This window comes from Pongo pygmaeus, chromosome X (genome assembly GCF_028885625.2).
Source record: "Pongo pygmaeus isolate AG05252 chromosome X, NHGRI_mPonPyg2-v2.0_pri, whole genome shotgun sequence".
NCBI classification, from domain to species: Eukaryota; Metazoa; Chordata; class Mammalia; order Primates; family Hominidae; genus Pongo; species Pongo pygmaeus.
The window spans coordinates 144476448-144503257 of record NC_072396.2 but is presented as its reverse complement, the minus strand read 5'-3'; the positions used below and the strand labels follow the sequence as shown (position 1 = coordinate 144503257).

The window sequence follows — 26810 nt, the reverse complement described above, 5'->3', positions numbered from 1 at the left end:
ACTGAAAACAAGCAGGTTACTCTAACAATTCTGAGATAATATCTGTATAGTACACATCACAGGGACTGGAATATAAAAAGCACTCAATAAACCTTAGCTATTATTAGCAACCACATGAATATAAAAATGTACACTTCCTCAGGGGCCTGAATGCTCTCCAGGTTCATGCTCCAAGAGTATTGTTTTTTGTTTTGTTTTTTTATGAGACAAGGTTTTACTTTGCTGCCCAGGCTGGAGTGCAGTGGCAGAACACAACTCACTAAAGCCTCAACCTTCTGGGCTCAAGGGATCTTCCCACCTCAGCCTCCGAGTAGCTAAGACTACAGGTGTGCGCTACCTCGCCCAGCTAATTTTTTTTTTTTTTTTTTTTTTTTTTTTTTTTTTTTGTGGAGATGGGGCCCAGGCTGGTCTTGAACTCCTGACTTCAAGTGATCCGCCCACCTTGGCCTCCCAAACTGCTGGGATTACAGGTGTGAGGCACTACGCCTGGCCAAATTGGTGTTATTATTCTCAAAAGGAAACCTAGGTTGATATCCTGCTTACCCTGAGGAAGGTTCTTCAGAGGTGTTTTACTGTTCTTGGCTAAAGAGCATAAGAAGGGCAGTAATTAAAAGAACTTTAGTGGCCAGATGAGAAACCAGGTAGTTACTGGAAATAGATATTATGATATCTAAATTTGTGCAATTTTATTCTGAGAATATGACATTTGGTTTCATCTTCCTACAATGGAAGCAAATGAATGGGTAACTAAAAGTGGTGTGATGGAGAGGATTGAGTCCTAAATTTGTGTAGTATGCTCTTCCATCAATTATTGAGATTGGGGGAGGAGGAGGTAGTAGGAGAGGGAAGAATATTTAAATAAGACGAGACGTTTGGCTGGTCTTGGAAATTGATGTCAAGTTTCTTGCCCCACCTGCTAGTAAAGTTAATCAAAACCAAAGAAATCAGGAAGCCTCACTGTAGAGCAGATTTCATTCATTTTACCTCGCCCTTCCTCTCCTCAAATTCCCCACATTGTGTCTGATTATAGCCAGATATGGCTGGGCGTTCTAAACCTCACCTCCGGAGATTGGTATTCACTAAGTTTGGCCTGACACGCAGAGCTCTCCATTTTGAACAAGTTCCCTGGGGATTCTCCTGCAGACCTTCTCAGAGGCACCTTTTGAGAAAACCTGGATTCAAATTAAGGCTCACATATCGCCATAATTGGTCAGCCTGGAATCAGCATTGAGTTTTGGCATCTAGCCACACACATTCACTTGTCCTCTTGCACTTTTGCCAAAATGGGAACAAATGCATTTCTCTTTAGTTTGGGAAAATCAACTTTTTATATTAATGTGGTTGCTAATAATAGCTAAGGTTTATTGAGTGCTTTTTATATTCCAGTCCCTATGATGTGCACTGTACAGGTATTATCTCATAGAACCGTTAGAAAAACCTGGTTGTGCCAGGCGCGGTGGCTCACGCCTGTAATCCCAGCACTTTGGGAGTCCGAGGTGGGTGGATTACCTGAGGTCAGGAGTTCGAGACCAGTCTGGCCAACATGGTGAAACCCTGTCTCTACTAAAAATACAAAAAAAAAATTAGCCAGGCATGGTGGCACATGTCTGTAATCCCAGGTACTCGGGAGGCTGAGGCAGGAGAATTGCTTGAGCCCGGGAGACGGAGGTTGCAGTGAGCCGAGATCGTGCCATTGCACTCCAGCCTGGGTGACAGAGCGAGACTCTGTTTTAAAAAAAAAAAAAAACAACTTGGTTGTTTTCTATATTCTGTAAATAAGGAAACTGAGGTGCAGGGAGATTAAATGAGTTGCCCAAATTACATAGCTGCTTAGGAGTAGAGCCGGAAGTTTATCCAAACAATCTACTTGAATCTGTACTCGGTTTTTGTTCTTAATTGGTCTCGGGTGCATGGAGTCGTTGGCTGCACTTTAACTGCTACACTGCACTGTCTTTGGAGCCAATCACCTTTTTTTTTTTTAATGTTTCAGAAACAAGCCAATTTACTTAATTTTTTTTTTAAAAATTGTAGTAACATACACGTAACGAAATTTACCATCTTAACCTTTTTTTTTTTTTGAGTTGGAGTCTCGCTCTGTTGCCCAGCCTGGAGTGCAGTGGTGAGATCTTGGCTCGCTGCAGCCTCTGCCTCCCAGGTTCAAGCAATTCTCTGCCTCAGCCTCTTAAGTAGCTGCTATTACAGGCACCCACCACCACTCCTGGCTAATTTTTGTATTTTTAGTAGAGACCGGTTTTTGCCATGTTGGCCAGGCTGGTCTCCAACTCCTGGCCTCAAATGATCCGCCTGCCTCAGCCTCCCAAAGTGCTGGGATTACAGGCATGAACCCCCATGCCTGGCCCATCTTAACCATGTTTAAGTGTACGGTTCTGTAGCATTAACTGCATTCACACTATTGTGCAACCATCACAACTCTCCATCTCTAGAACTCTTGTCATCTTGCAAAACAAATTCTGTATTCATTAAACAATAAACTTCCCGTTTTCTTTTCTCCCCAGCCCCTGGCAACCACTGTTCTACTTTCTGTCTCTATGACAAAGCCAATCAATTTTTGTGTTAAGTGTATACCATTAATCTCTACAGGCAGTAGCTTTCTATTGAATTTTTTAGATAAAAAAATTTACAAGTCAAACCAGGATTTATAAACATATACTCAGTATTGAAACAAGAAGCCATAGACATTTTAAATAGAATTTAGCATGTCTTTAAAAATGTGTAATTGTATCTTTTAAAGGACTTGAAGTCTGCTCCACTGTGTAAAACAACTAGATTAATATTTGATAACTTACACATAAGAAAGCTGCACTGAAAGGAAAAACAAGCCCTATTGCTAGGTGGTTCCTTTATGCTTGAGAAAGCAGTTTCTTTGGAAAATAAATACATTTGTGATCACATGAATTAATGCAAATTGCTGCATCAGGCTAAAAATCCATTATGCTCAGTAACTTTAATGAGATTGTACATTTTGGGATGCTTTGGACAGAGCAAAGCAATACATATTAAAAGTGCTGATTATGAAAGCTGAAGCCCCACTTTTCCTCCTGTCAGTTTTTTTTAAGTTGAATTGCCTACAGGTTACTAATATTTAGAAAGCTGATTAGTGAAGCTGGAAACCATCATTCTGAGCAAACTATCGCAAGGACAAAAAACCAAACACCGCATGTTCTCACTCGTAGGTGGGAATTGAACAATGAGAACACTTGGACACAGGGTGGGGAACATCACACACCGGGGCCTGTCGTGGGGTGGAGGGAGGGAGGAGGGATAGCATTAGGAGATGTACCTAATGTAAATGACGAGTTAAGGGGTGCAGCACACCAACATGGCACATATATACATACGTAACAAACCTGCACATTGTGCACATGTACCCTAGAACTTAAAAGTATCATAATAAAAAGAAAGCTGATTTGTGTGGTTACACAGGTATAGTAGTTTTATTTCAAGCTTTTGAAGATACAGTTCCACCCCTCCCACACACACACATTTTTATTTTATCTTTCTGGGAAAATCCTGAACCTAGAAACTTCTTTTACAAACTTTGTTCTGTGTCAGATAATTAATTTGTAAGCTTGATGTAGACAATTTCAGATGCTGTTATTATTCTGAAATGTACTATGGTTGTTATCAATTTTTAGCTGTTTACACAAAGCATTATGTTTTAATTTTTTAGGCTATCTTAAAATACCTGAATTGTGTCAGCCAAATAGGGACTGAAGGGTGCTTTATAACAACTTAAAACTTAGATCCTTTTTTACCTAGTGATAAAATCAGTAGGAGTGTATTTTTTCATTCAGGGTCATCTCTCTCTTTGATTCTCTTTCATTTACATTGTATGTAATCAGGATATATATGATTTTAAAAATTTGATTAACAATTAGTCATGAGGATTTGTTTTAAAATTAAAAAGTATTATATGTGGTTAAAATTTTTTAAACAGGTAGGGTGAGGTTGCTCACGCCTGTAAATCTCAGCACTTTGGGAGGCCGAGGTGGGCAGATTGCTTGAGTCCTGTAGTTCGAGACCAGCCTGGGAAATGGGAAACATGGTGAAACCCTGTCTCTACAAAAAATACAAAAAAATTAGCCAGGTGTCGTGGCACACACATGTAGTTCCAGCTACTCAGGAGGCTGAGGTGGGAGAATCACCTGAGTCCATGGAGGTTGAGGTTGCAGTGAGCCAAGATCACACCATTGCACTCCAGCCTGGACAACCAGAGTGAGACCCTGTTTAAAAAAAAAAAAAAAAAAAAAAAGGCAGGGGGGCTAGGCACAGTGGCTCATGCCTGTAATCCCAGGACTTTCAGAGGTCAAGGTAGGCCGATCACTTGAGGTGAGGAGTTCGAGACCAGCCTGGCCAACATAGTGAAACCCCATCTCTACCAGAAAATACAAAAATTAGCCAGGCGTGGTGGCACACACCTGTAATCCCAGCTACTCGGGAGCTGAGGCGTGAGAGTCGCTTGAACCTGGGAGGTGGAGGTAGCAGTGAGCTGAGATCACGCCACTGCACTCCAGCCTGGGCAGACAGAGCAAGACTCCATCTCAAAAAAAAAAAAAAATTACAGAAAGTGTAAAAAAGTTTATATCCACACTTCATTCAAAGCCCTGTTCAGTTTCTTCTCTAGACTTTCAGATGGTTTTTATGTCAAAGTACACACACACATATACACAGTGCGTGTATCTTTTTATACACAGAAGAATCATACAGTTCTTAATATTCAATTTAATTTTTAACTTACTATATATTACAAATTATTTCATATGGGTATTTACGTAGCTACTCATAAATATATGTCCCACAGTATTCCAATGTTTGGATATTCCGTAGCTCATTTAAACAGTCTTCTCCTGAGGGACATTTGGATTATTTAATTTGTTTGTTTTACTATTATAAACAGTGCTGTCAACAAACATCCTTCTACATTTTTGTTTACTCATGTTTGAGGAATCACATAAAAACTTTTTTAAAGAAAAATTGGAGTAATGATATTGAAAGTTTATACATTTTGCTGTTTGATAGTTCCTAATTTTAAAAAAGCCAGTGTAAAAATAACATTTGGAACAATAAAAATGAAAACCAGTATCATATACTTGAACATAGATATCTAAACATACGTGTAAATATTATTTTGAATAATTACAGCTATCATTTAATGATCACCAATGTACTGTATTTACTTCTCACAACACTATGGGGTAGCTACTGTTTAAAAAAATTTTTAAAGCAGCTTTATTGAATTATAATTGATAAAACTGCACATATTTAATGCATACAATTTGATGAGTTTGTACATGTGCATACACCCATGAAACCACTACAACTAAAGTAATAAACATATCTATTGCCTCCAAAAGTTTCCTTATGCTCTCTGGTTTGTTGTTGTAAGAACATATGACATGAAGTGGGATCATACAGTTATTTGTTTTTCTGTGACTGGCTTATTTCATTTAGCAAAATGTCCTCCAGGTTCATTCATGTCACAATGGGAGGATTTCCTTTTTTAAGACCAAATAGTATTCCATTGTATGAATATATCACATTTCCTTTTTTTTTTGCCAGTCTAGTTTTACTTATTATCTCTTCATTTCCCACGTTCACCTTCCCAGAACTTATTTTATTTATTATTATTATTATTATTATTATTATTATTATTTTGAGACAGAGTGTTTCTCTGTCGCCCAGGCTAAAGTGCAGTAGCATGATCTCAGCTCACTGAAACCTCCACCTCCCAGGTTCAAGCGATTCTTGTGCCTCAGCCTCCCCAGTAGCTGGGATTACAGGCACATGCCACCATGCCCAGCTAATTTTTTTTTTTTTTTTTAGTAGAGAGGGGGTTTCGCCACATTGGCCAGGCTAGTTTTGAACTGGCCTCAACCGATCCACCCACCTTGGCCTACCAAAGTGCTTGGGATTACAGGCGTGAGCCACCGCGCCTGCCCCCATAACTAATTTTAAACAATTTCTAAACATCATATGATTCTATTCATAAACACTTCAGCTATCATTATTATTTAACATAGGAAATATTAACATATATTATGGGTACAAATGCTATAATATTTAAAGCACCTTTATGTTATGATATTAAATGTAAATATTTGTTTAAATTCCTGGCTTTCCTTGGTTCATCAAATCAGGTAATAAATTAACCAGACAGGTTCCAATTCAATCAGATATGAATATACCACATTTTCTTTATCCATTCATCTGTCAATGGACATTTGGGTTGCTTCCTTATCTTGGCTGTTGTGAATACTGCTTCAATGAATATGGAAGTACAGATATGTCTTCAAGATTCTGATTTTAATTTTGTGGTGATATACCCAGAAGTGGGATTGCTGGATTGTATGGTAATTCTGTGTTTAATTTTTTGGGGAACCACCATACTGGTTTTCATAGCAGCCGCACCATTTTCCATTCCCACCAACAGTGTTACAAGGGTTGCAGTTTTTCCACATCCTCACTGACACATTTTATCTTTTGATTTTTTTGATAATATCCATTCTATCAGGTCTGACGTGATACCTCATTATGGTTTTGATTTGCATTTCCTTGATGATTAGTGATGTTGAGTTCCTTTTCATTTACCTGTTGGCCATTGTATGTCTTTTTTGGAGAAGTGTCTATTCAGTTCCTTTGTCTATTTTTTAACTGGGCTATTTGGTTTTTTGCTATTAAGTTGTAAGAATTTCTGTTTTGTTCTTTTTTTTTTTTTTTGAGACAGAGTCTGGCTCTGTCACCCAGGCTGGAGTGCAGTGGCATGATCTTGGCTCACTGCAACTTCCACCTCCTGGGTTCAAACAATTTTCCTGTCTCAGCCTCCTGAGTAGCTGGGACTACAGGTGCACCGCCACCACGCCTGGCAAATTTTTTTTTTTTTTTTTTTTTAATTTTTAGTAGAGATGGGGTTTCACCATATTGATCAGACTGGTCTTAAACTCCAGACCTCAGGTGATCCACCTGCTTCAGCCTCCCAAAGTGTTGGGATTACAGGCTTAAGCCACTGCGCCTGGCCAGGAATTTCTTATATATTTTAGATATTAGCCCCTTGTCAGATATATGGTTTCCAAATATTTTCTCCCATTCCATAGGTTGCCTATTTGTTCTGTTGATTGTTTTCTTTGCTGTGCAGAAGCTTTTTAGTTTCATGTAGTCCTACTTGTGTATTTTTGCTTTTGTTGCCTGTACTTTTGGGGTCATATGCAAAAAAATCATTGCCAAAACCAGTGATTTATTTTTATGTTTTCTTATAGGAGTTTCAGTTTCAGGTGTTACATTTAAGTCTTTAATCCATTTTGTGTTGATTTTCATGTATGGTGTAAGATAAAGGTCCAGTTTCACTCCTTTGGATGTAGATATGCAGTGTGTCCAAAACAGCTCATTATCATTTCCGCTCATGAATCTGGTTCTTCTGTATTCCCTGTCTAGGCGATAATGTCCCCATTTACTCTGTCATTTAAGCAATACACCTCTAAGTCTTTTCAGTTCTTTTTTATCTCTCTTAACTCCTTCTCCTCTTCCATTCTCATGGCTGCAGCTTTGGTCCAGGCCCTCAACAGTTATCACCTAGGTAAATACAGTCATATGTGCCCCAGTGTAGCTTGTCCAGCCTTGCCTCTTGCTATCTTTTTCCTGATATGTTTTTCTTAAGCAACAGGTGAACTCCTTGTGGGTCACTCAGTCACCCCATGCCATCTCCTGCCCTTGGGCCTTTGCGTATGCTAGCTTCTCTGCTAGATCCTTCCTCTTACTTCTTAGCCTGTTTAACCCCTACTCATCTTTGAAAGGCTTGCTTCAGGCATCACATCTAGGAAGTCTCTGCTGACCCCTGAGTTTGGGCTTAGGCACTCTTTTTCCTCACACTTACCTGTAGCTCCTCTGATGTTATATTCACCACACTGGGTTATAATGATCTATTTGGGTGCCTGTCTTCTCTTCTGGATTGTGAATTCTTGGAGACTGCAGCCATGGGGAAATCTATTGCATTTTTCTGTGTGTGAATGGGAGTGGGGTCTCTCCTTTAGTCATAATGTGTCCTTCTCAGGGAGGCCTTCCTTTGTAACCCTATCTAAAATTGCAGCCTCCCCCAACACTTCCTATCCCCCTTCCTTGATTTATTGTTCTCCTTGGCACTTATTGCTGTCTACCATACTATAGATTTTACTTATCTTGTTTATTGTCTGTCTCCTCTCACTAGAATGTAAGCGCTATGAGGGAAGGGCTTTTTGTCTTTTTTAAACTGTTGTGTTCTCACTGCCTAAATCATACCAGGTATGTAGTAGGTACTTAGTGAATATTTGTTGAACGATTCAAGAAATTCAGCTGCCTCTGATAGTAAGTTTTGTTTTGTTTTGGTTTTGAAGACAGGGTCTTGCTCTGTCGCTTAGTCTGGAGTGCCGTAGTACAAACACAGCTCTCTGCAGCTTCAAACTCCCAGGCTCGAGTGATCCTCCCACCTCAGCCTCTCAAGTAGCTGAGATTACAGGCATGCACTGCCACACCTGGCTAATGTTTTTTGTATTTTTTGTAGAGACAGGGCTTTGCCATGTTGCCCAGGCTGGTCTCGAATTCCTGAGCTCAAGCAATCTGCTTGTCTCGGCCTCCCAAAGTGTTGGATTTATAGGTGTGAGCCACCATGCCTCACCAGTGTATTGTTAAGAGTTTAGTGTTTGGAGCCAGACTGTTAGACTTCAGATTCTTCCGGCATCTTTTTTTTTTTGTTTTTGAAACAGGGTCTTCTTCTGTCACCCATGCTGGAGTGTGGTGGCACAGTCATTGCTCACTGCAGCCTCGACCTCACAGACTTAATGTGATCCTCCCACCTCAGCCTCCCGAGTACCTGGGACTACAGGTGTGTGCCACCATGTCCGGCTACTTTTTTTATTTTTTGTAGAGACAGGGTTTCTCCATGTTGTCTAGGCTGGTCTCAGACTCCTGAACTCAAGTGATCGGCCCACCTTGGCTTCCCAATGTGCTGGGATTATAGGGGTAAGCCACGATGCCTGGCTTCCTGCAGCTTTTTATCTGTGTGATCATGGGCAGGTCACATAATTTCTCTGTGTCTCAGTCTTTTCTGTTTTTTTTTGTTTGTTTGTTTGTTTGTTTTGAGACGGAGTCTTGCTCTGTCACCCAGGCTGGAGTGTAGTGGTGCAATCTTGGCTCACTGTAAACTCTGCTTCCCAGATTCAAGCGATTCTCCTTCCTCAGCCTCCTGAGTAGCTGGGATTACAGGCGTGCATCACCACGCCCAGCTAATTTTTGTATTTTTAGTAGAGGCAGGGTTTCACTATGTTGGTCAGGCTGGTCTCGAACTCCTGACCTCGTGATCCGCCCGCCTTTGCCTGCCAAAGTGCTGCTATTACAGGCATGTGCCACCGCGCTTGGCCCTTTTCTGTTTTAAAATGGGACTCATAGTCATCTTTACTGCACAGAGTGAATAGGTCTGTATAACATATTACAAGATTACCTGGTATGTAGTAAACATTCAAAAAGTATTACTTGTTTTTATTTCTGACTTGGAAAGTTGGCCTTAGAGATGTGTTTATCTTGGCATTTCCAGAGCCTGGCCTGGTAGTGCACACCTGCAAGTACCAAATAATTCTTTGTAAGATAAATGTTTGAATGGAATTTAAGCAGATTTTTCAAAACTATTGTTTTGTCTTATTTATTTATTTATTTATTTATTTTTTGGGACAGAGTCTCGCTCTGTCACCCAGGCTGGAGTGCAGTGGCACGATCTTTGCTCACTGCAACCTCTGCCTCCCGGGTTCAAGCGATTCTACTGCCTTAGTCTCCGAGTAGCTGGGATTACAGGTGCGCGCCACCACGCCCGGCTAATTTTTTTGTATTTTTAGTAGAGATGGGGTTTCACCATGTTGGCCAGGATGATCTCTATCTCTTGACCTCGTGATCCGCCCGCCTCGGCCTCCCAAAGTGCTGGAATTACAGGCATGAGCCACCACGCCTGGCCTGTTTTGTCTTCTTTAAGTTAGTGTTTTGGATTTTTGATAATTAATCATAGCAGTTTGTATTTAAATTAGATATGTGAATACCTAAAGGACAAAATCTTAAAACATCCTGTTTTTCTTTTTTTGAGAATCTCACTCCATTGCCCAGGCTAGAGTGCAGTAATGTGATCATGGCCTCGACCTTCTGAGCTTAAGTGATCCTCCTGCCTGAGCCTCCCAAGTAGCTGGGACCACAGGCATGTGCCACCACGCCAGTTTAATTTTTTTTAATTTTAATTTTTTTAGAGATGAGGTCTCGCCATGTTAGTCTTGGACTCCTGGGCTCAAGCAATCCTGCCTCAGCCTTCCAGAGTGCTGGGATTATAAACATGAGCCACAGTGCCTGGCCTTAAACATTTTAGACAAAAATGGGAACTTTTGAGCTTTGACTTTGATTAGACACAGTAAGCGCACTCATGTTCTAAGGCTAGAAGCTCCTTTAATTTTCTGTGGAATGTGGATACTGTTGTAGAATTCCAGGCTGTGCTTAAGCTAGTGGATCTGTTCCACTTTTTAACTCCTTGCTTCATTTTTACCAGCTTTAGAGCCCTATATCTTTGTAGCCAAGAAAGAAATTAGTCTAGGCCTGTAAAGACTCACATCTAGTTAGGATAGACAAGTCTTCAGTTTTCAGTAATATGTTGCAAAAAAGGCAGAAAACTACTCATCTTGGTTTCTTGGAAAGTGAAACTGTATGTGTGCTAAGCTCCATCTGTCAAAAGTAGTATTTAATACTTTTTCCTTAGCATCTTTTCAGAAAATGGGAGCGTGGGTGATGGTGATGGAAATTAACATTTATGGAGTGCCAACTATGGGCCAGACACTATATGTATGTTATTTTGTTTAAACCTTATAGAAATATAGTATGTCCCAATGTACATATAAGGACACTGAGGCACAGAATAGCTAAGTAACTTGGCAAAGATGACATACCTTGCTAGTAAGTAGCAGAGCCAGTGTTTTGATCTAAAATCTTTTTTACTCTCACTTTCCACATCTGCCACACACTTGAACAAGAAAATGTACAGTTGTCATTCATCTTGAATGTTGATAATTTGTCTTATTGTCAGGTTTTTGCTACTTTCAAAAATTGGCACAAAGGTAAAAGAACCTTGGATTTCTTGAAGTTGAGAGGTTTGTGGTTCCATTTGTAAGAAGTTAAATCCTAAAAATATACTGTAAAGTATACTAAATGAGCAAATTAAACATATTAATAGCTGTAAAACTGTACATTTATAATATACGTACTGATTTATATAATATATAAACTAAAAATTAGAGGTGTGAAGGATCCTTAATATGGTCACATGTTTCAGTTATCCTAAAATACTTTTTTTGCTAATACTCTTTTCGTTTTTCTTCCTTTTTTATTTTTTGAGGCAGGGTCTTGCTCTATCACCCAGACTGGATGGAGTGCAGTGGCTTGATCTCGGCTCACTGCAGCCTCAACCTCCAGGGTGTAAGCGATCCTCCTACCTCTCAGCCTTCCAAGTAGCTGGAACTACAGGCACGCACCACCACGTCCAGCTAATTTTTGTATTTTTTATAGTGACGAGGTTTTGATATGTTGCCCACGCTGGTCTCAAGCTCCCAGGCTCAAGCAATCCACCCACCTCAGCCTCCTACAGTGCTGGGATTATAGGTGTGAGCCACCACACCCAGCCCACTAATACTTAATTCTTAAAAAACATTTTAAGAATGTTTTTTCTTATGGCTTCAACATTCTTTGGAAATGTTGTACTTTCCATCAGTAAAATGTTCCTAGTTTCTACTCTAACTCTGGAGCAGTATTTGTATGTGTCAATTGTTTAAATTTGAATCAAGCATCTTAGTAATGGCGTACCATTTGGGCTGCTTTGTGGCCCTGATGAATGCTATTTTATTTTATTTATTTTTTATTTTATTTTAATTTTGAGGCACAGTCTCTCTCTGTCACCCAGGCTGGAGTGCAGTGGCCCAATCTCGGCTCACTGCAACCTCCTCCCCCTGGGTTCAAGTGATTCTCCTTCCTTAGCCTCCCAAGTAGCTGGGACTACAGGTGCGTGCCACCACACCCAGCTGATTTTTGTATTTTTAGTAGAGATGGGGTTTCGCCATGTTGGCCAGGCTGGTCTCGAACTTCTGACCTCAAGTGATCTGCCCACCTGGGCTTCCCAAAGTTCTGGGATTACAGGTGTGAGCCACCACACCTGGCCTGTGAATGCTATTTTAATATAGTTCTCAGGAATGATTAAAAACAAATGTGTTTTTCAAAGTGGTAGAATTAATAGATAAAATCACTTTGAAATTAAAGTCCTCAGGTAACATAGAATTCTTTTCCCTGAACAAGTCATTATGTAGCACGTGGTATAATTTTGGCAGACCCAACTTTATTACCAACAAAACTGTAAAGCGAGTCCTATGTCCTGTTTGTCTTTTCTTCTAGGGGGTTTCTGTTCTTACTAGAACAAATCAAAGTACAGTGTATGTTGCTGGTCTTCAAGAATTATTAGTTTTTTTTGTAACTGTTTAATGCAGAAACTGTTTAATGTTTTAGAGCAGTTATTCCCCAAGGCACCATGTGCCTAAGGCATTTTTAAAGCACTAGTATGTTTTCAGTGTGATACTGCTACTCTGGAAGAACTGTATACATAGTGTTTCGCTTTTCCAGTGTGGTTAGAACTGACATTTCTAAGATATAAAGAAATTTAAGGCCAATTTAGATTTGTACTCTGGCTCTGCTTCCTGCTTAGGTGGAAGACTTTGAGTGATTTAGTTATCCTCTCTGCCTCTGCCTCTATTTTCTCCTCTTCAAAGTGAGGATGATGAAACCTACTTTATAACTTTGCTGTGAGGATTTGTTTCGGAAAAACTCTCAAATCAGCCCTGCTCTTACACCAACAACACAGCAACGATCAACACAGAAAGCTTCTATGACAAAATGTGGGGATTTTTTTCAATACACTAAGCAGTGAACACCAGCTGTGTCCTCTAATTCAATTTTGACACCATCTTTCTGGAGATAGCATCAGATCCCACAGGTAGAGGGCTCAGTCCCCAAAATTGCCCCCTCTCCCAGACACCAGTTCCAAGTCTGGGCCTCTGCAACTTCTGACCGAGGAGCTTCAAGTTGAGGTTCCCATGAACCTCTCCTTGGGTTTGATTACTTTGCCGGAGAAGCTCACAGAACTCAGGGAAACACATTTACTGGTTTATTACAAAGGATACTGATGAAGAAATGTGTAGGGCGAGGTATGGGGGAAGGAGAGTGGAGTCTCCATGACCTCCCTGGGTGTACCACCCTCTAGGAACCTACATGTGTTCAGCTATCCAGAAGCCCTCTGAACCCTTTCCGTTTGAGTTTTTATGTATTTTATGTAAATACAACCATGTAGAAATGTGATTGGACAAAAAGCTCATGATGTAAACCCAGCAAGGCTTGTCTGTTCAGACTTTTCTTGGCTACTCTGTAGCATTCCTTCCCTTAGGGTATGGGACAGGGTCCTCTTTGGAATGAGGGTCTGTTGATAAGAGTCTTCCCTTGGGCAGGTGAAAGGAAGACAGGAGAGGGTCAGAGAGGTCTGTTTCCTGAGGCCTAAAGTGCCCCAACATTATAACAACAGATTATGACAAGGGTTATGGAAGTTATGAGCCAGGAACTGTGGATGAAAAGGGTGTGTGTGTGTGTGTGTGTGCGTGTGTATAACAGGATTATTATCTAGGACTACATGAATTTGATTTGTGCATTTGCTTAAGACAGTGTAATACTGTGTTAGGTATGCAGGCTTGAGAGTCAGTCCATTGAGATACAAATTTTGGCCTCGCTCCTTTTTAGTCACCTGAGCTAGGATCACCCACATAACCTCTTTGTGCTTCAGTGTCCTCATCTGTAAAATGGGGAAATTAATAACTACCTACATCACAGAGTTGTTACAAGGATTAAATGAGTCAATACATATGAAATGCTTTGAACTCTACCTGGTAAGTCTTCAATAAATGTTAAATATTATTAATTTCTTTAATATTGTTATCTCCACTTGTCAGCATGCTATGTCAACATTCATTCACTATGTTCACTAAACTGAGACTTCCTTGAGAACTTGGCCAAAATCGTCTCCTGAACCTGACATATTTGTACTTAATTTAAAATGTTTATGAAATGAATGAAATAGTGAGGGAATACCTTCATGCTTCTCAGATCTACTCTTTTTCTTCTATTTCCTTTGAAACTAATCTCTTTCTCATGTGACTCATATCATATTTGAAGCTGGACTGTCTATGTTTTCTAGAACAAAAATTTGGGATACTTGGTCTAAAAACAGATTAGTCTTGTTAAGGCTGCTGTACTACTTATCACAGTCCCATATTCTGTGTCTCATTAGATGTATTTCTCCTCTCCTACTTCTTCCTCTCTGGTCCCCAACACACAATATAGAGTTTGGGGCATTGGGGCATAGAAATGCTTGATAAATGATTATTGACTTGAGCAAAGAGTCTACAGGGGTGATTCAGGGCATGAATTAACCTTCCTCATGCTTTGATCTCAGATGGAAATAGAGCTGCTCATTCACACCAGTGATGGTTTCAAGGTTATTAGGAGCTGCGGTATCTGAATCTGGCTTTTTTTTTTTTTTTCTTTTTTCCGAGATGGAGTCTCACTCTGTTGCCCAGGCTGGAGTGCAGTGGTGTGATCTCGGCTCACTGCAACCTCTGCCTCCTGGGTTCAAGCGATTCTTCTGCCTCAGCCTCCTGAATAGCTGGGATTACAGATGTGCATCACTATGCCTGGCTAATTTTTGTAGTTTTAGTAGAGATGGGGTTTCACCATGTTGGCCAGGCTGGTCTCGAACTTCTGACTTCAGGTGATCCACCTCCCTCAGCCTCCCAAAGTGCTGGGATTACAGGTGTGAGCCACTGCACCCAGCCTGAATCTGGATTATTTTGAAGTAACACATTTCGAACCTCAAATGAGGTACAGGATATATGAGACCCAGAAGCAGGCATTTGAAAATATTCTGCTTTGTAAAATTAGCTATCCGTGCTTTTCTTCAAGGGTATTCTTTTCTCCTATCTCTTAAAACCTGTATATCTGTTTTTTTTTAATTTTCTATTCCAAGTCCTCAAATGGTAAATTAGATTGGAAATAATTCATTGGTAAGTTGCAGTCACTATGCAAGGAGAGTTGGCATAAATGGTGCAGTTTTACTCTTGCTGCATCTCTCTACCTATAGCAACATAGAAATATCTTTTCTAATTATAGTCATGAAAAGTCTAATGAACTCTGTTTTAAAAAAGCCTTTTCCATTCTCTTTTGTTAAGCACTTTTTTTCATTTGTGCCATATATATTGTTGAAAATTGCCATTTATATACCCTTCTGGCTTTAAACAATTGGTTCCATTTTCCATGTAACTAGACACAAATGCATTATGCAAAATTGTGTTTGTAAGGAGAGATCGTCCTTCATTCCGTTTCATAGAGGTTTTCTCTTTTTTACTGTTTACGTGAGGGTTGAATATGTCTGCCTTCTGGTAACACATTAAGGCTGCAATATTTGTCTAGTTGTAGGAATACTTAACTCTTTTTTGTTTGAGTTTGACATAACATATGGGTAAATCTAATCCTGATGGAAAGTTCCATTTAATTTTTTTATAACAACTTTTAATTGACACATAATGTATTTATGGGGTATAGAGTGATATTTCAATACATGTATACAATGTGTAAGGATCAAATCAGGGTGATTAGCATATACATCACCTTAAACATTTATCATTTCTTTGTGTTGAGAATATTCAACATTTTCTCTTGGCTATTTGAAAATAAGGAATAAATTATTAATTGTAGTCACCCTACAGTGCTATAGAACACTGTAACTTATTCCTCCTGTCTAGCAGTAATTTTGAATCCAAGAGCCATCCCTCCTGCCTATCCTTCCCAGCCTGTAGTTGCCGCTATTCTGCTCTCTACTTCTATGAGATCAGCTTATTTAGAAAGCTCCCTTTTTAAACACATGAAAATATTTTTGTAGTGTAAAACCAATATATGTACACTGTAAAAAAAGTTTGTCTTAATCAGCTTAACATATGTTTGAATTTAAAAAATGTAATTATCTTAAAGTTTTAATTTCTAAAATCAAAGTAAAGTACTAATACCAGTGCTTCCTCATGTATACTCGGTTGAGTTTCTTTTGGGGGTGATGAAAGTGTTTTAGAGTTAGATTGTGGTGATGGTTGCACAATGCTGTGAATATGTTAAAAACCATGGTATTATTAAATGGGTGAATTTTCATTTAGTATGTGATTTATTAATAAAGCTGTTTTATGAAAAGGGTACTCATATCACTATGAATCAGCTCTACCACTTAGTAGCTTGCTGTGTAATAACCTTGGATTAAGTTGCTTTCTTTTTTTGTGCCTTGGCTTCCTCATCTGTACAATGGGGATAATAATATCTTTTTTGTGGGTTGGTTGTGAGGACTAAATGAATAAATACATGCAAAGAGTTTAGAATTGTTTTTTGAAACATAAACCCTCAAACGTCAGTGGTTGTTATTATTCTTATATTGCATGTATAGTTCAGAAGAGAAGTCTGGGGCTGTAGATACCCCTTTTTGGTGTGATCAACATAAAGATGGTAATTAAAGCCACACATGTGGATTAGGAAACCCAGGGAGAACACGTAGAATGATGAAGGACAGAGAGCTGAGAGCCAAATCTAGAGAAATAGCATCATTTAGTATGGGAGCAGGACAAGCATATCTGGCAAAGGAAACTGAGAAGTCATGTCCATAGAGGTGAGAGAGGTATAGTGTTAGGGAAGGAAAGGAAAAAATTGTCTTCCAAGAAGGAGAATATGGCTAATAGTGTCTTGCTAAAGAGAGTTTACCTTAGTCTGTGTTGCTGTAACAGACTGGGTAGTTCATAATGAAAACAAATTTATTTCTTACCGTTCTCAAAGGCTGGGAAGCCCAAGGTTGAAGGGCCTGCATCTGCCGAGGTCCTTCTTGCTGAGTTGCCCCATGGCAGAAGGTGGAAGGGCAAGAAAGTTTGAGAGAGCAAGAGGGCAAGAGCAGGAGGGAGCCAAATTCATTTTTATAACAACCCACTCTAACAGTAATCTATTCATGAGGGCGGAGCCCTTATGGCCTAATCACCTCTTACCATCCTGGTCCCACCTCTTAATACCATCATAGTGGCAATCACATTTCAGCATGAGTTTTGGAGGGGACATCCAAACCATAACTTTCTGTTCCTGACGCCCTGAAACCCATGTCCTTCTCACATATGAAGCATATTAATTCTACCTTAATGGCTCCAAAAGTTTTTTTTTTTAATTTAAAAATTTTCTTTTTAATTCTCAGCAAGGCAAGGTACTTCTATATAGAAGGGTGCGCCCTTACAGATGGAACGATGGTGAGCGCACACTTGGACAAGGGAGGGGAAGGGGTTCTTATCCCTGACGCACGTGGCCCCTGCTGCTGCGTTGTTCCCCTATTGGGTAGGGTTAGACCACACAGGCTAAACTAATTCCGATTGGCTAATTTAAAGAGAATGACAGGATGAGTGCTTTGGCAGGAATCAGGGCAGAGCAGGTAGCAGGTAATCGGAATGAGTTAGAGTGGAGCAGGTGATCAGAATGAGTTAGGGTGGAGCAGGTGATCGGAATGAGTCAGGATGGAGCAGGTAATCGAAAAAGATTCTTTACGAGGAAGTTAAGTTTAAAAGTTAGAAGGAAAAGAATTGAACACACTGACATTAATTCTTTGAAAAGAATTTAGAACTCATATCTAACAGCCTCTCCCCTTGTATTTCCTTACAGCTTTCTTTTCAAACTTTAACATGTCTTAGCTTAGTTGTTTTGCTTGATTTTCTAAAAGAAGCAGCTTCTCTGGATAAGGTGGAGGATAGTTACAGGAGGTTTTAGTAAGTGCCGTTTTTATGAGCCTCTGCATCAACTTATGGATGCATGGTATGACACAGCACCCGACAAGAGTAAGTACACTCATTATGGCTGTGAGAGAAATAAGAGTTGAGGCTATTATTTCTTTCCGTTTACCGAACTACTTTTCTTGCCATCCTGTAAAGGGGTCATTTACCCCTGAGTTGCTGGCTGACTCATTGGATAGAGCAGTCAGACCTTGCAATGCCTTTGTTATACTTCCATTAGGGGTGGTGGTGTTTGGGATGAAGCGCAACATTGAGTTTTAATCATGATGCAAACTCCTCCTCTTTCTGGTAATATCATGTCTAAGGCTATCCTATTTTCCCAAGCCATCTGGCTAGTAGCCCCTAATTGTTCAGCTATTCCTTTAACAGCATCTCTAGTGTAGTTAATAAATCACTGTTGGTTGTAATAGATGTAGTTTATCCAATCTACATTTTTATTAACTGTCACCCACCAAAATATTGACAAATCCTGCAGCTATTTGATTTCGGGCTTTAAATTGATATGGTATTCCCCGTGGGACTCCAATTGCATCTAAATAGATGTGAGAGTCAAAAGACCCATAAGGTGCTTCTCTCGCTTTACAATGTCTTATTTTTCCTCCTTCTGGTTGATGAAATGCCAGGGTGAAAGGGATAGCCAATTGGACTAAAGCATAAGTGCCACTTCAGTTACTTGGCAGATTGTCCAGTAAAGGTCCACCATAATACCACTACACATCTGCTCAGGGATGAATAAGGGCTCACTGATGGTAAGCTTTTGAGAATTCTTAAGCTCATCTACATCCCTTCAGGTCTCCAAGGAATGTTAAGTTTCCTCCCTGTCAAGGGAGACATGAAGTGAACCTAGTGTTGGGAGATGGCCCTCGGGGGCTGACCCGCAGGGTGCCGAACTTCAGGATATAGCAGAGAGAGCTAGGCACGACTTATTACTCTAGGCTGTAGAATCCTGGAAAAGAGCTACCATGCAGTCCACGCCTGGTCGACTGGAGGACCACCCTAGTGGAAAGGGGACAATCTGGGCCTCTGGCCAGCCATGCGCACAAGCATAACAATTGCTTTGTTAAACGTGCGGACGAAATATTTGATGCATTCCAACCAGGCATTTGCATCTTGGTATCCTGTCTTAATTGCCAAAGTTTATTTTAAGTCTTTAACTTCTATGATCCTCTAGTAAAATGAATGTATGGTTTTAGGAAATTACAAAAACCAATTGGGGCAGTCCACCCTTGCTCTTTAGTGGTCCACAGAACACTGGACCAACTACGATATAAAGGTCTACATCGGGGGGCAAGCCTCCTGGTTGACACTGGGGTCTTTATCGAAATCTCCCCAGATTAAATGGTCCCAGTTTACTAATGTCCAGTCTGAGGAGAGTCAGGAGGGACAGAGGTACTTTTCTGAAGTAGAGAGCTGTGACTCGGCAAGTCCCCACAGGGTTTAACAAGGCAAGCATTAAATGCAATAGTTTGAGGCAAAATTGACTTGGTTATGTTAATAACTAAATGGTCAGCAATAGAGCGAGGAAAGAAGAAAGAGTAATAGATAGATGAAAGAGTTAAATTTTTCTTAGCTTTAGTTTGGTAGGGTTTTCCCCTGGGACTAGGGCCTACAATTCTGGAGGGGGTGGCGCTTTCTTGACTCGGGTGTGATGAGTCCATCCCTTTTTCGCTGTATGAACAGCGGTGGTTAGCAGCACAAGGTAGGGTCCTTCCCAGGTTGGCTCGAGTTTTCCTTCTTTTCACCCTTTGATGAGAACGTGATCCTCAGGCTGGTGCTGGTTTACCGGAAATTCTAGGTGTGGTACATGTGCTAAAAGCTTTTAGTTTTGAGGGAAAGGAAAGTGGAAGATAAACCAAGTATATAATTTCTAAGAAATTGACCTTTTGTTTTAAATGTGGGGACATCAGCAGTGGACTTTATAGTCCTTGGTGCCTTCTTACTGAGAAATTTCCTTTAGCACCTATTTTTATTAGTTTTTAGACCAAAGAAAGCCAAACACCATTTTATATTTGACAATGCTTCCTGTATTACTTTTATACTAGATAAGCTAAATTTCACCTTTATATTAGTGTGTTATTAATTTTAAACTTAGTTTTAATAAAACTTTTAGACATATTTATTCAATTTTTAATATCCGACCATAAGGTAAGATTTTTATAGACTCTTTTTAACCTTTTATAATTTTTGTTAAAGAGCAGGTTAGTAGTGCTTTAAGAAAAACCCTTTGTGTTTTTATTTTAATGTCCAGTTCACAGAAAAATTGGATAATACCCTTTCAACCTTAGCCGATATGTTTACATACAGTTTCCTTTACAATTAACGTTTTAAAACTTGCTTAAACCTTCAAAACAAGTTTTTTTTAACCTTTTAATATAGGTAAAAATCCACATTCTTATGCCTCCTTATAATCCTTTACTGAAAGTATATTTTACTTTGCTTATATACCTTGCAAATAAACTGTTTCTGCAATAGTTTTACATTCAGGAGGTCTAATTACTTTTAAATTATACAACATTTCTTGCATAAATTCCTCTTTATAAGACACTTTTTTTTTTCTTTCACAGCTTTCACAGACAATTCTTCGACATGCCTCAACTTTCTGACTTATTGCAAACATCCCTTTCTTTAAGCAACCAGTTATTTCAGGACAAGAATTTACCATATAACATTCTCTTTACATAAATTCTCCTCCCCGCTCTTTTTTCCTAAAGATGATAACCATTCTTTCCAAAACGAACTTCCTTCCTATCTGTGGACTAGACTGCCTAAGGCCATAAGATTAGAAGTTAAGATAATACATGTTACACTGTTAACTTTTAGCAAACTTTACTTTTGTTGAAAACTTTGTAAGTTTGGGATTTCAATTATCCTTTGCTGTTAATAAGACCTTGTTTAGTCCAAATTAACTTAGAATTGATATAGATGGTTCCTTCCTGGTTCTGTAAGTACTTTAAGGCTTAGCTGAGTGGAAACAGCTTGTCCACGTTTGAGCAGACCAATTATTAGGCCATTTTCCTAACTCAGCTTTTACAAGAGTTTCCCTATCAATTACTTAATACCTATTGTGTCTTTTTCGCTCAATCACCTGGGAGGAACCATCTATTGTCCTGTCCTGAAGGGAGTTCCTCCTAGGTCTGGTCAGACCTTTGTATGGTAATTAATTAAGATTTAGATACCCTGTTAGGAAACCTGCTGGGTTAAGGGAATTATCAGTCGTTAATGTTAAATCATCTTTTTCTAACAGAATAGCCCCATACTTTAAGATTTTTGAGTTAGTAAGCTACTTTTTTTTTTTTTTTTTTTTTTGACTTAGGATAGTTCTGAACTGGTGAGGTGTGCTCACAATGAGATTTCCTCTAAAAGTTATTTTTTTACTTTCTTCTGTTGGCAAAGCCGTTGCTGCTACAGATAGAATGTATTTAGGCCATCTGCGGGTTACTGGGTTAAGGATTTTTGATAGGAAGGCTACGGGGTTGTCAGTGGCCTCAGTGCTTTCGGGCTACGCCCTTGTTTACACTGACAACAAAGTGGTATTCGAGTGTTATAGGGTCACGGAGAAGACCTTTAATTATCAAGTATAGGTTCCAAATTTACCTTGGCTTTTAAAGGAATACGGTACCCTGTTTTTTTCTTAACTACTTGTATATCTCTCTCTCTTTCTTTCTCTTTGACTTTGTCTCTCTCAATCTTTGACTCCCTCTTTGTCTCTCTGTCTCTTCCTCTCTGTCTCTTCCTCTCTCTCTTTGCCTCTTCTCTCTCTTTCTCCCCTCTCTCTCTTCCCCCCTCTCTGTTTCCCCTCTCTCTTTCCCCTCCCTCTTTTTCTCTCCTCTCCTGTCTCTCTCTCTCTGTCTCTGTCTGTCTCTGTCTCTCTCTGCTGGTCTTTCCTTGCCTCTGCCAGCCGCTTATGCTGCTGTTCTCCCCTCTCCTTCCTCTTCCCCTAGGGGAGGGACTGGCGGGAGTGGAGCTACTCTTTCTTCCCCTAAGAAGAAAGGGGGGGTTTGTGTGAGGTTCAAGCCTTGAAATTAGAAGAAGGCCCAACCCCTGAAACCAGGGATGTCTCGCCTTGCCTGTCCCAGGAGGCTCAACCCCTCAACACCAGGGAAGTCTCGCTTTGCCTGTCTCAGAAGGCTCAACCCCTCACACCAGGGATGTCTTGCCTTGCCTGTTCCACAAGGCTCAACCCCTCAAACCAGGGGGTGTCTTGTCTGTCCTAGAAGGCTCAGCCCCTCAAACCAGGGAGTATCTTGCCTTGCTTGTCCTGGGAGGTTGACCTGTTTCCCCCCTTTCCCCCTCTGAAGGTCCTTTGCACACTTCCCACTCGTGCTGTCCTCTCTGGCTGCTCCCCTAAGGGAGAATTAGGCCCCTGTTAGTGTTGGTGTGCTGGTATAAATCCCATGGCAGGATCTGCCCTAAGCCATATGAGGTAGCTATGGAACCACGGAGAGGACCCACTCACTCCATCCTGCAGTAGGACTTGTCACCATCCACACAACACCACAAGCAGGGTTGTTGGTGATCATTCACACATACACATATTTAGCCTTCCAGAATTTGACCACCAAGGATGTACTTTACGGCTCCTGTGGCTTCTCCTTCCTTGGTCTGTGCACAGTCATTGCCACAGTATGTGAGGATCCTTTAAGCTAGGTTGCTGGCCAGTTCCCCCCCCTCCCCGCATTGCTGAGAGCTTGGGTTATTCCTCGCACTGGGTGGGTCTTGATTTCTCACCCCTGAGGCCACCACAATAGGGCAGGGTGCACTGGAGAACCAGAGACCGCCCCAGGAGGGGAATGTAATCCTGGACGAGCCCCCAAATTGTCACATATAAAGTTTCAGTGCCGCTAAAGGAATAGCATTCGAATATAAAATTTTCTTTTTAATTCTCAGCGGGGCAAGGTACTTCTATATAGAAGGGTGTACCCTTACAGATGGAACAATGGTGAGTGCACCCAAAAGTTGTTGGGTTTTTTTTTTTCTTTTCTTTTCTTTTTTTTGCATGATCACATCTCACTGCAGTGTCAACGTCCTGGGCGCAAGTGATTCTCCCACCTCAGTCTCCCACATAGCTGGGACTATAGGCACATGACACCGCAGGAGTCTTAACTCATTCCAGAATCAACTCCAAATCCCAGAGTCTCATCTAAATCAGATATAGATGAGAGACTCAAGGCACGATTCATCCTAATGTGAATTTCTCTCCAGCTGTGAGCCTGTGAAATTAACAAGTTATGTGCTATCAAAATAGCATAGGTTAGACATTCCCATTCCAAAAGAGAAGAATAACCAAGAAGGAAGGGATAACTCATCTCCAGTAAGTCCAAAACCCTTCAGGGAAAACAACATTAAGTTTTAAAGTTAAATAATAATCTCCTCTGACTACATATCCTGCATCCTGGGTACACTGGGATGGAGATTTGGCCCCCAAGGCCTCAGACAGCCTTGCTCCTATGGCTTTGTTGGGTTCAGTGCACTCAATAACTCACAGGTTGGAGTCTCCTACTTGCAGCTCTCCCAGGCTGATGCTGTTAGCTGGGAGCTCTACAGTTCTGGAGTCGTGGTAATGGTCCCAGTCCCATATTTCCACTGTGCATTTCCCTATTGAGGACTCTCTGTGCTGGTTTCAACCTCACATTTCTACTTGGCATTTCCCTGGTAGGAGCTTTCTGTGGTGGCTCCACCCCTCTGACAAGTCTCTGCCTGGGCACCCAGGCTGTCTGTGACATCCTTTGAAATCTAGATAGAGTTAGCTATGGCCCCACAACTCTCATATTCTCCACACCTGCAGAATTGGCACCATGTAGACACCTGGGACCAAGGTTTACGGCATGGACTTTGTGGAGCAGCAGCTCGATCCTCACCTGGGCTCCCTTGAGCCATGGCTGGGGTGGCCATGGAGCGCTGGGCTGGAATGCAGGGAGAAGAGACTCTGGGCAGATAGCCTGTGGTGTATGCCCCAGGTCTGTCCTCCAGAACCATTCTTCCCTCCTGTAGCTCTGGGCCTGTAATGGGAGGGCAGCCTCAAAGATCTCTGAAATGCCTTTGGGGTCTTCCTCCATTGTCTTGGTGATTCCTTTTGTTAGTATGAATCTCTGTAGCAAAGTGTTGCTTGGCCACACCGTTGGTTTGCTCCCCAGGAATGCTTTTTCATTCTGTACGTGGCCAAGCTGAAAAATTAAAAAATCTTTCTGTTGTGCTTCTTTTTATTTTATTTCTTTATCTATTTTTTTGAGACAGAGTCTCGCTCTGTCACCCAGTCTGGAGTGCAGTGATGCAATCTTGGCTCACGGCAACCTCCGCCTCCCGGATTCAAGCAATTCTCTGCCTCAGCCTCCCGAGTAGCTGGGATTACAGGTGCCCGCCACTACGCCTGGCTAATTTTTTGTATTTTTAGTAGAGAGGGGGTTTCACCATCTTGGCCAGGCTAGTCTTGAACTCCTGACCTTGTGATCCACGCGCCTCGGCCTCCCAAAGTGCTGGGATTACAGGTGTGAGCCACTGCCCCCAGCCCCTGTTGTACCTCTTTTTAAATTGTGAATTTCGTCTTTAACTCATTTCTTTCTTCTCAAATCCTACTGTATATAGTTAAAAATAGCCACACAACTCCCTTGATATTTTGCTTAGAAATTTCTTCTACCAAATATCCTAGTTCATTAGTTCATTGCTCTTAAATCCTGCCCTAGGTCGTGCACACAATTCAGCCACATTATTTGCCACTTCGTAACAAGGATGGCGTTTACTCCAGTTTACAATAAGATATTTATCTTTTTTGTCTGAGACCTCATCAGAATGGCTTTTATTTCCATGTTTATACCAACATTCTGATCATGACCCCTTAAGTAATCCCTAAGAGGCCTCAGACTTTCCCCATAGCACGTCTCTTCTTCCAAGCCCTCATCAGAATCATCCTTAATACTCCATTTATGGCAATCTGGGCTTTTTCTAATCTGCTCTTCCAGGTTCTTCCAGCCCCTACCCATTACCCAGTTCCACATTTTCAGTTATTTTTTATAGTAACAATCCTACTCTGCGTACCACTTTTCTGTCTTTCTTCATTTTGTGTTGCTATAATAGAATACCACACACGGAGTAATTTATAAATAAAAGAAATTCATTTCTAACAATTCTGAAGGGTAGGAAGTCAAAGGTTGAGGGCTCGGCTTCTGTTGAGAATCTTCTTGCTGCATCATCCCATGGTGGAAGGCAGAAGGGCAAGAGAGGGCAAGAGAGGGCAAGAGCAAGTGAGCAAGAGAGGGCCGAACTTGCTTTCATAACAGTCCACTCTCATGATAACCAACCCACTTCTGCAATTATGACATTAATCCATTAATGGGGGCAGAGCCCTCATGGCCTAATTATCTCTTAAGGGTTCCGGTCCTATCTCTTAATACCATCACAGTGGCATTTAAATTTTAACATGAGTTTTGGAGGGGACATTCAAACCATAGCAGAGGTTTAAGTAAGATAAAGACTGAGAACTATTAATTGGATTTGGCAAGTTAGAGTTATGGAGTGTGGGTCTATGGACCAGCCTACAGACAGAGGGCTGAAAGAGTGAAGAGGAGGTGAGGAAGTAGAGATGGTATATTCTTTTGAGGAGAATGGTCATTTATTCAATGGTTATTTATTGAGCTCCTACCACGTGTCAGGCCTTGTTCTAGATGTTAATGGCATGTCAGTGAACAAAACAAACACATTTCTGCCCTGAAGAATACCACTTTACATTGGGCCTATAGAGGGAAGGGGAGAAGAGGCTAGAAATAGGGTACATAGTCAAGGAAATCATGGAGTTTTTTTAAAGGAAAATAAGTATTTAAATATATTTAAGTTAAGGAAACATGGGTAGATAGAAAGTAGAGATGAAGTGGTTGACAGTATAGGAAAGACAGGATAATTATTGGTCGAAAAATATGGGGAGATAGAAATCAAAACATAGGTAGAGGCTCTTTGTGAGTCTTGAATGGGAGAAGAGATACTTTATTCTTTCTCAAACTGAAAGGAAAGAGCTGTTGTGCACACAGTGTGAGGGAATGCTTCCTAGATGACCCTGATTTTCTAAGGGATGTAGGAGCAAGGTCACCCATATAGAGAGGATTGTGATAGGGGACTTGAGAGTCATGAAGCTTTGAAATGAGCATTTAGGGTAAGTGGAGAGTCAGATGAAGGAAGACACGTGGAGGTTTATGGAGTAGCACTGAAGAATTTGTAATGACATTAATTTTTTATCAGTGTGGTTTTACCAAAACTATTCTCAGCCTCCTACATGCAGGAATGAAGAAAGCAGTTTGCAAGATTGGTCCTGGATTTAGAGCTTTGTAGGTAAGTCATTTATGGCAAAAAGCCAGGTTGGGAAGGAATTGAGAGGGCTGGTGAGAGAATAGGTTCCATGAGTCAATATGGTGTTCAGAGATCAGAGGGAAAGTGCAGGTAAGGACTGGTAAGGGCTTTGAGAAACTGAGGGTAGGGTCAAAAGAGTAGTGGTCTTTAGCTGAGTACAGTGCTGCATGCCTGTAGGCCCAGCTACTCAGGAGGCTGAAATGGGAAGATCACTTGAGCCCAGGTGTTCAAGGCTGCAGTGCACATGATTATGCCTGTGAATAGCCACTGCACTCCAACCTGGGCAACACAGTGAGACCCCCGTCTCTTAAAAAAAAAAAAAAAACAAAAAAGAGAGTAGAGGTCTTAAAGAGCAATGTAGTAGAAGTTATGGAGCTGAAAAATGAGAGAGGGCTATTATGTGTCAGGGATGAAGCAGTATGTGATAACAGATCCTACTCTCTCACTATAGAAGAAGTAGGTAAAAAAGAGTGGAGGTGAAGATCCTTAAAGCAAAGGAGTTTTGGGACTCAGCAATCTAGG

The 26810-nt window shown here is 40.8% G+C and overlaps 1 protein-coding gene across 7 annotated transcripts in view; it reads left to right on the top strand.

Annotated features, from left to right (window-relative positions):
• Positions 1–26810, top strand: part of ATP11C (ATPase phospholipid transporting 11C) — a 206436-nt gene that overhangs the window by 57380 nt on the left and 122246 nt on the right. The gene's annotated exons all lie outside the window — the stretch shown is intronic.